At 39.8% G+C, this 9,725-nt stretch overlaps 1 protein-coding gene across 1 annotated transcript in view; it reads right to left on the reverse strand.

The window, feature by feature from the left end:
• Nucleotides 1-6,614, reverse strand: part of thrb (thyroid hormone receptor beta) — a gene marked incomplete in the record, with an annotated part of 43,499 nt that extends 36,885 nt beyond the window's left edge. The window contains 1 exon segment of the mRNA XM_035681265.1: nucleotides 6,487-6,614.
• Between the last annotated feature and the right edge of the window lie 3,111 nt (nucleotides 6,615-9,725).

Raw genomic sequence — 9,725 nt, forward strand, 5'->3', positions numbered from 1 at the left:
CTGGTTGTAGACAGAACAGTGCTTTGTAAGACTCTGGGTACTGAGTACTTCCTTCTACACTAGAACACATAATTTCTCCACCACAACAGCTGCCACATCCTGCAAGACGAGAGTTGCAAGAACACTATGTACTGTGCATTCCAAAACAAACAGAAGAAATGTAAACTCATCAACACGCCCTCATCTCATTTATGTACATTGCCTGCTCCTGACACCATTTGAATAGCTTTATGCAACTTCAACCAACACTATACACTGTGTGTTGTTTATTATAGTAATAGAAATATATACAGGACACTGATGTTATACTGCAATGACACTTGCTAAAGCAGCTATTTGCCTACTGTTTACTTGTATGTAAAAACACGCCCATGGTATAATGTATTTTCATAGCTTTGGCCTTCATTCCCCTGTGTTATGGTAACATTTTCACACCAATTCCACTGCTAAGATTTTGAAAAACTGTAACATCACTAGACACAATGAAATTATTTGCTATTTTGACTTACTTAAACAGTATGTTTTCTGTCTCTGAAGGAATGAAAACTATGACAAGTCTAATTTTTAAAGCTGCACTTACAAATATTTTTATATAAACAAGTGGTCAAATAACTGTGCAATAGGAAATTGGTCACTCATAGTAACCAGTAAACAGAGAATTATTACCCAAGCCTTAGCCCGTTTTAGCATCTTTCAGCTCATAGTTTTCAAGCTTGCAAGTGGCAGACAGACAAAATTAGCAACGAGCTGGTGGAGCATTTAGCAGCTAAAGAGCCAGACATTTTTCTCAAGAGTTGACAGAGAATAAATCTTGGACTTCAAAGTCAATGATAACGTTGCTCCGTATTGTGTCTCTGGGATGCGTAAATAAAGAACCGTTTGCTAAAATATTAGCCAATACAACTTTAACATAGCGATAACATCAGTGCTTAGGCTGAATGTTTACAGCTTGTAGCTTCAGTGGAAAGTTTTCCTTACGTGTTTATTTAAATGATATGCTATTGGTTACATTATGGGAAGTGTAGTATTTTTTTAAACTTGAACCATAGTAGGGATTAAAAGTATCTCAGCCACCACTGCTTCAATTTTGAGCAACCTTTTTTCAATCTGTCTCTTCTAAGTACCCCAACTTCACAGTAGTGCAATAATAAATGACTGGAGTAGCCCTTTAACTTCAGAGATCTGTATGTGCACTGACAACAGACTCTTTAGGGAGTCATTGGTAATCATTAAAAACATGCTTATTTAAGAATATTCACATGACATGGTTTATGTCAAATATGTCAGCTATGTTTTTCAGAGGAAATCTTAAGATAACTTAAGGGAAAATATATTTTTTTATGATACTGTTTTTACTAATTTAACGGGAAATTCCATCAGCAGATACACTGACTGTTGCATGATGATCAGTGATTAAGTTCTGTAATACCCACTATCTAAACCGACCAACAGATAGATAGAGATGATAGCAACATAAAAGCCAAAGAAACACCAAAACCTTACACTTTGCTGCTGCTAATAAGATGCTTGTACCTTTCCTGCTAACAAACTTCACTCTCCACATGATATCATATTATCCACTTTAATAAGAAAAGTGGATTCATAGAAGCACAATTCATCATTGCATGTTTACATGAAAGCAAAACCACAAATATTACAAGCCTAATACAGACACACTTGATGAAATAACACAGACAGGGGATACAAAAATAGCATTGTGAAATAACCCAAGTGCGTACTCAGAAGCCTGGGGTAAGACAGGAAACAGGAAATAGGCCTCTAATGTGGTACATGCTGTGCTTTTCCTCATTGCTAGCATCCAAAGAACAGATTAACTGATTGTTGCTAACCAGTCCTTGATTGGACCTACAGGACAATGAGACAAGCTGTATACAACAAAGTCCTAAGGTTTTTTTTTCTTTTTTCATTTTTCCACATCAAACCACAGCTGATCTGAGGTGAAAAAGGATGCTCTAAATCACCCTCTGTCGCAGTGTGTGAGCATACAGATAAAGACCTTCAGCTGACTATTAGCTGAGCATTCCTATTATGCCTGTTATTAGTTAGTTTTACATGCTTTCTTCAAATGTCAGTGCTACTCTGTAAAAGATTTTGCCAACATGAATGAGGGCAACAATACAACAAGCCCATCAAATAACAGGGCAGAAGCTTGACGCATAAAAGAAGTCAACATTCTTTGAGTCTGACATAAAAGCTAATGAAATACACATTTTGAACCAGGGCAAAGAGCATTATTCTGACTGTAAAGTATTGTTTGCTATTAGCAGAGAGCATCCTGTAAACCAATGGCTGTCAAATTGAAAGTGAGAGAGGACGCGCATGAATGACTGGATCAAAGGGAACAGGGTGAGGGTTTCACCCTCACCCTGTTCATGCTCCCACATCTTCAAACGGCTTCTCAGCGAACCCATTTCTTGTAAATGCTCTGCTTTGGCAATGTGAAGTTTAGTTAAAGAGGGAACACAGAATGATGCAATGCATGCACAGGGTTTCCCACACTTCTAAAGTTCAATCCCAGAGCATTTTCATAACCTCATACTAAACTTTTTCAGATGCTATGAAACTGAAAACGTCTGTCATCAAAACATAACACCTATGTTAAATGGTCAAAAGTAAGTGGACAACACTGTGCTAGCCCCACCCTTAGCAGGTCATAATATCACAACTGTCTTTCCTGAGTTGGTGCTCTATAGGAGCAGAAGATGCATATATCAAGATGTATGCTCTTGTTTGTTATGCAGAAGTAGCTCCAATTACTCAGAGCTACCAGACATTCATATATAGATATGAATATGTCTTCCTGTAGCCTTCATTACAGAAGTGACACTGACTAATGCTCTAAACTGAAGATACTTTTAACGTTTGCATTTTTTGTGTGTAATAAAACAAAAATATATGTTTACTGTATTGCAAGAAAAAATATAGAATATTTTAACAAAACAGTTACAGCATGTGGTCTGTTGTGAACGTGTGGAGATTGGCCGGGGAGGACATTAAACTCCTGGCCTGATTTATTATAAAAAGTGTTCTTTATCGAGGATAAAAAAACACTACTGGAGTGATTATCGAAGGGGTTAGTACGATAATCACCTCAGTGTTCCTCAGTTTCTGCAGTTTGGATACTGCACTGGGCCACATTGTAATTTCTATAACATTTCGATTAATTGCGCAGCCCTAATTATTACTTTAACGTATTCTTCTTCCATCACTGAATGTATCTTTAAAATTTTTGCTTTGCAGGTGGACTCAACACAAGGCACACTTGACCAAACAGTAGTACAATATATGCAAAACAAAAGCAGTAAATGCTGCATTCACCTGGAATATGATGGCTCTGGTTGTTTTGAAAGGGACATCTGTGCCTTATCTAAGTCTAAATGTCAGCCCTCCTAACAGTCTTCAGTGGTAATCTCAGTGTGGGCAATGTCAGCTTGCATCATGAATCAACACTGATGAGCAGCAGTAAACAATAGTCATAGCCTTGACCAATATGCATCTTATTGGAGCTGGCATTCAGATAAGAGTCAATCTTGATCCGCCAACCATTATGCTTGGAGCTCTCTAATACTTAATTTACGAAACTGCATCACACCGCGCAACGTGATACAGGCTCATCATCATGGCAACTGGTATCACAAAAACGACAGCAGATGGTGTTTTCATTAAAGAATTCAAGCTGATAGAAGAATCAACCAAATGACTTTGTGTCGGAGTCCCCAGTGCACTTATCATATTACATTAAGTTCTCTGGCTGCTGGGAAAAAACACATGGGCCAATGTCAAAAAGGATGGCTGATACACAGGGGCTATCCGGTGTGTTTTAGAAATGCTACAGTGTTCTTGTTACACTGTACATGCTCTGAGCATGATCCCTCGCTGGAGACCGAAAGCTGAATGGGTCCAAATAATGCATCAGGAGTATTACAACCAATAATCCATGCACTGCTATAATGACCTGCAGTGAGAACACAGTGGTGACAAATGGCTGACAGCTGCAGCTAACAATCTCCTGCGGACCCATGAATGATGTTTGGTGTCTAAGTTATCATCATTACATTTTAGCTCCGACACATTTTCCCATTTTCTGTGTGCAGATGGAAGCCGTTTTGTTTTCATTCTGACATCTCCTCTGAGCTACACAGCCAGTCTGTTAGTCTTTATTTTTAATAAGCTGTCACATATATTTCCCTCCTTGCAATATACTGTACACAATGCTGGGTTTGTCGAGTTTAAGTTTGGGTTACATAGGCCTTTGCAGAGGGGTAAATTTAGAAGCTGCCTTTATTTAACGGGCCAAACAATTTTCACTCATAATCTTTTTGTTTCTTTTAATTAGCTGACATTAAATCAGTCAAAAGGAGGTTTTGATGCATTAGCTGTTTGCTGCATTTAGTGTTTTTTTATGGCCAGCATTCCACCCTAGTAGACCCATGTGACAATCAAACAGTTAGCGAGGTAGCCCTTTGATTGGAGTTTGGAGAACAGAAGGCAGATTGTCCAATAACATCTTGGAACACATCTGTGGTTAAAACTCTGCTCTGTGGGCCTATATAAGTCGAAGACAATAGTTAATAGTAGTATAGTTATATAGGTATAGTAATAGTTCTGTGCTACACAATGTTGAAATTTACCCAGCAAACCACAAATGATAACTGCATATCAGTACAACCATATTATTATGTTACAATATGATATGCCATCATATATTAGCTACATATTGTACTCCTACAGCTAAAGTAACACGATAATCTAGATTTGATAACATTCATACTTTTACACAACTTTTACATTCACTTAATATGGGGTTACGATTCAATATATTGTGATATATTGCAATACTGTTTTTGTTACTTTTAATTATTTTTTATATTTGTTTAGAACACTGCTATCTTTTCAGTTGGTGGTTTAAGCACAAAAAAGGATACAGTGTTTATGAGAATCGATACAATATCACAAAACACCTTATTGCAATACTCAAGTATACACCCCTGCTGTGTAGTATCTTTAAGGCAATATTGACTTTTAATGGTGTAAATGGAGAAATTCAGAGGCTGTTTCAAGTTTAGCTATAGCCTAAAATTGAAAAAAAAAAAAAAAACACAATTTAAATTGTTGATTGTGATTGCAATGAAATAGTTCATGATAGTATTTTTTGGCCAGATAGTTCACCCCTACTTTGGAACCCTATGCAGTTAGCCATGATGGTTAGCATTTTGATTCATGTGTAAAATCTCTATAGTAGTGGTAGAGAGTGCAACACCCCATGTCACATGATAACATCTATGGTAAATACGCCATGTTAAAATATAGCAGAATTTTCTATTAAAGCTGCAGTAGGACCTTTTTATAAAAATAGCTTTTAGAAATAGCAGTAGAACATGAGACAGATAATCTGTGAAACAATCAGGTTCCTCTGGCTCCTCCTAGTGCTCCTAATGACATTTACAAGAATACACCTGGCCTGAATGAAAACAACCAATCGTCAAAAAGTTGTGTTTACAAAAATGACCTACTGCAGCTTTAAAGAACCACTTTATGGCTTTCTACAGTAACCTAATAGAAATATAAAAAATAGAAATCAGATTTTCCTAACTAGATTACTAGTTATACTACATATTTTCCCCTACTCATCCACATTGGCCTTAGCAACAGCCGTTGACAACATTCTCACCTTGAGGTCCATTTAGGAAAACATCTACAATTCCAACTCCACCTGCTGATGAAAATCGTGTGATGTGCTCCAAAGCTCCAGAACGCAGCTGCTAAAGGGATCTTAAGTTCAGACTGTTTTGTCTTTGAAACTCAACTTTTAAGCCAACATGGAAGAGAAATCCTTAAAAGGCTTAAATAATTGCTAAAATTGTTGTTACTAGTTTGAAGATTCACAACATTTTTAAGCAGACTGTGATATAGTTACACAGCTAACCACTGTTATGTAGGTGTTGCTTTGATTCCATTTGACAATTCGACATGTTTTATTGATTACTGTTGAAGGTAGACTGATTAGATCTGGTTATTTGTTATTGCAGCTAAATCCATTCAACTTGCATAATTTATAAATGATGAATCAATGCAACAGATTAATTTCACAAAAGTGAACCCTCACATTATGTGGCCCGCATTAGGTGATGACAGCAGGCTGGGCATTCATTGTTTTCAGTGGAATCACATTATTAAATGACATTGCAATGAATTAAAAATCAAAGATTTGTTTAAGAAGTTTTGTCTGACACGCTGGAACAGCGGTTGCTGCAATGAACACTAGTAGATCTCGCACACATATTGGAGAAATATTCAGATCATTAAAATTATGCTGATTTTGACCACATGTGTGTATATGTGTGTATATGTGTGTATAGGTCTTGACCACAGCAGGGAGGTCTAGTGGAGAGAGACACTGTGTATTGGCATTCTGCAGGCTGCAGGACTCTGGCTGTGTGGAATTGAGCAACATGAAGGTCTTACCAGAGGAAGTGGTGAAGTCTGACTCCGGGCAGCGCTGAGGAGCTGCTGAGCTCCCCGAGAGAAACACCTACAAAAACACACACACATATATAGAGATGAGAATCATAGTCCAGCTGTGAACACCAGTAGGTCTAGAAACGATCGCAAACATGTTGCCATGGCGTTAGGAATCGACCCGAGGAACTGGTCGGGTATTAAAGTTTAGAGGCGGTGAGGTCAAAAACATTAAAACCCATCCAGGTATCTGCGTGTCTGTGCTTCATTTAAATCATAAACAAATACATCACATTGAGTCAGTTTTGTTCTGTGGAAGGATGTAGTCAGAACGCTACATCCGGCCAACATGACCTACATGCACCACTCAAGGCGAGTCCCACAGCTGCTTTAAAATAACCTCTGGTGGTTTTCACATGTGGCTACGACTACAAATGCTTCCCCCCACGCTGCAGTAAGGTCTCTTTCGGACCAGCGGCCCTCAAATGAGTTAATATATCTTTTTGTGTGTGTGTGTGTCGGCCCCTGAAGCAAAGAACAGTATTTTTGGGAGGAAAACGGCCATAAATAAAACAGTGACAAAACAACATGTGCGGGGAAGCAGAAACAACTTTAAGTCTCGCCATGTAACGCTGGAAGTAATGTTAAGTTCATGTTGAGATCTCATGGGAAGAGAAGAAGAAGAAAACACAGGATTGATTATGATGAGAGCGAGAAAAGAAAGCATTTGTTTATGTCATTAATTCAGTGGCAGGACAGGGCTGGTCATCTCTCTCTCTCCGACAGACGGTAATCACTTGTAATCAGACTTAATGGGCACTCTAATGGGAATGCTTTTCCTCCCTCCCTGCTCCGTCTGTAGCACTCTCTTCAACACACACAGATAACCCTGCGTGTACGCACATTTGCATCTCATCTAGGGAGGAAACGTAACGTCACGCTTCCATCTGAAAGGGAATTATTGTTTTAATAATACTGTCTATCCATAACAGTACAACATAATCAAGTCCTATTTGTATGTAACGCTAATCTACATATTAGCTTGGTTCATATTTTCTTCAGGCCTCATTTCCAGAGGCTGGTTACTCGACTGAGTCTCAGTGCTGCTGCCTCCTCCATCAATGCTTCCATAACGTTTCAAACACACAGTTTACATTGCTCATTAATCCACTTTATTTCAGTTATGATAACATTATATCCATCTGGGAGCGTGGTATAATCATTATAACAAAACAGTGTTTCCTAAACTTTTTTGAAACATCAGCACTGTTGTGGCCAGTGTCATCTTCTTCACTGTGGTGCGCTGTGGAGGAGGCAACTTGTGGTGCCAACAAGCTTAGCAAGCTGCTGAAGAAGGCTAGCTTGGTGGTGGGGATGGAGCTGGACAGTGTGGAGACTGTGACTGAGAAGAGGATGAGAGGGAAGCTGAAAGCCATCATTCGATCCATGGAACTAACCCCTCTCATCCTCTCTAACAGCTGAGCTGGAGGTAGGCTCAGGAAGCTTTCATCTGAGCAGCTGACCCAGGCCCCGAGCCAAAGTGGTTTGGAGGCTTGTTGGTGGTTCCATTCGAGCCATCAGAGGGGCGGCAGTCAACGCCACAGGTTATCCAATGTACCTTCCCACCCCGGCGGGGGGCAGCGATTCGACTGAGCAACCCACGTAGAACGGCCCAGCGCTTCGGACAACGCCACAGCACCCCGAAATTAATGACTCCCACGCTTGCCAGAGCGCCACATGCACCTAGGTACGACTCCCATGTTCGCTTTTTCCACAGCGCCACAGGCAGCATTAGACTCCCACCTGCCACCAGAGTCGACACGCAGGGATTGAAAAGACCTGTCGTAAAACCTAGCTCCTTCTTTATCCACCCTGGGGGTGGGTGTAACAGTCTGCTGCTGGAAGAGCTACTCAGGGACTCCACAGTGTCATTGTTTAGGGGTGAGATCAGATGTCCATGGGCATGTGAGATGATCACTGCGTTCACTAAACATCCTCCTGTCACCAGCCTTCCTCAAAGTGGAAGTCCAGAGACAGTCAGGGACACGATATAGGGATATTGCGACAATTACCCGTGTAACACTTGCACGAATTCTGTACTTTATCGCATGTCCGGAGTGAACTTATTGGGGTCGGTATACAGTTTACAGTTTTGTATTAATTATTCTAGATTCCTATTAGTTATTCCTTTAAGAGAGATGTACCGTTGGTGAGTGCGGTATTTTTAAGGTTTATTTTCCATTATACATTGCTGTTTGCAGCTACATTTCTCCCTGTCGGCTGTGCCGTGAAGCGCTTGATTTCATCTCTAGTGGCGAACTATATTAACAAGTGAGAGGGGGGGCTTACTCTGATATGATCTTTTTGTGTCTTGAGTACTTTATTTGTCCTGGTTGAATTCTGTAATTTTAAGAGTGTAGTTTATTTGTGAGTTTTGTGAAACTTAGGGCAAACTATCACTCATAACATCTTCGCCAGTCTGAAACTTCGGAGCGAGAGAGAAGCAAAGCGAAGCGAGGAATTTTAAAGGAAGCAAAGCATATTCGGTGATAACTCTGAAATAGAAAGTCCATATACTCAGTTTGTTCAAGAAATACTCCCACAGGGGCCCCTTCAGAAGCCGAGATTGGCAGAATGGTTCACAGTGTGAAAACAGCTTGACACGGTGGCGTTGTGAATGCACCATGTTGTTTGTGGAAAATGACACTTAAAAATGAGGAAAGGAGCATTTCCAAATTGGGCCGACGAAGAGGTGACCTGCTTATAGTCACAGATTAAGTCCGCCCCAGACTAAATGTAGTGCACACTATATTATGATAAGCCTAATGGGAAATCAATACCTCCTGCAGTCTGTTGTGATCCATATGTGGCGCGATAGATTGTGGTATAACTGAATGTCTTCCAGCTCAAATTGCAGAGATAAAAATTCCTTATTGATTCCGTTTGCTTTGATCTATTACAGCTGTTATAAAGTTAACAGGATAAAATATTCACTGAAAATCAAGGTTCAAAGATCACTTCTGCAATTCCAGTGGCAAGACGTCCATCAGTTCATCATAATCTCAGGTTGAATAAATAATGAGTTTTGTTTTGAGTACACGGAAACTAATGTTATCGAATTAATCTGTGTTCTTTTGGCGTATATTTGTATCTGTCAGAATAATGGTGACACAATAATCTTGGTTGATAGTTTCCAAAGCCAATGGTGGAAGTGACTCGCGGCCACGCGGCGTCGCGTGGCGCGG

Source organism: Morone saxatilis, unplaced genomic scaffold, assembly GCF_004916995.1.
Source record: "Morone saxatilis isolate NCDOM2014 unplaced genomic scaffold, NCSU_SB_2.0 Contig9, whole genome shotgun sequence".
Taxonomy (NCBI): Eukaryota; Metazoa; Chordata; class Actinopteri; family Moronidae; genus Morone; species Morone saxatilis.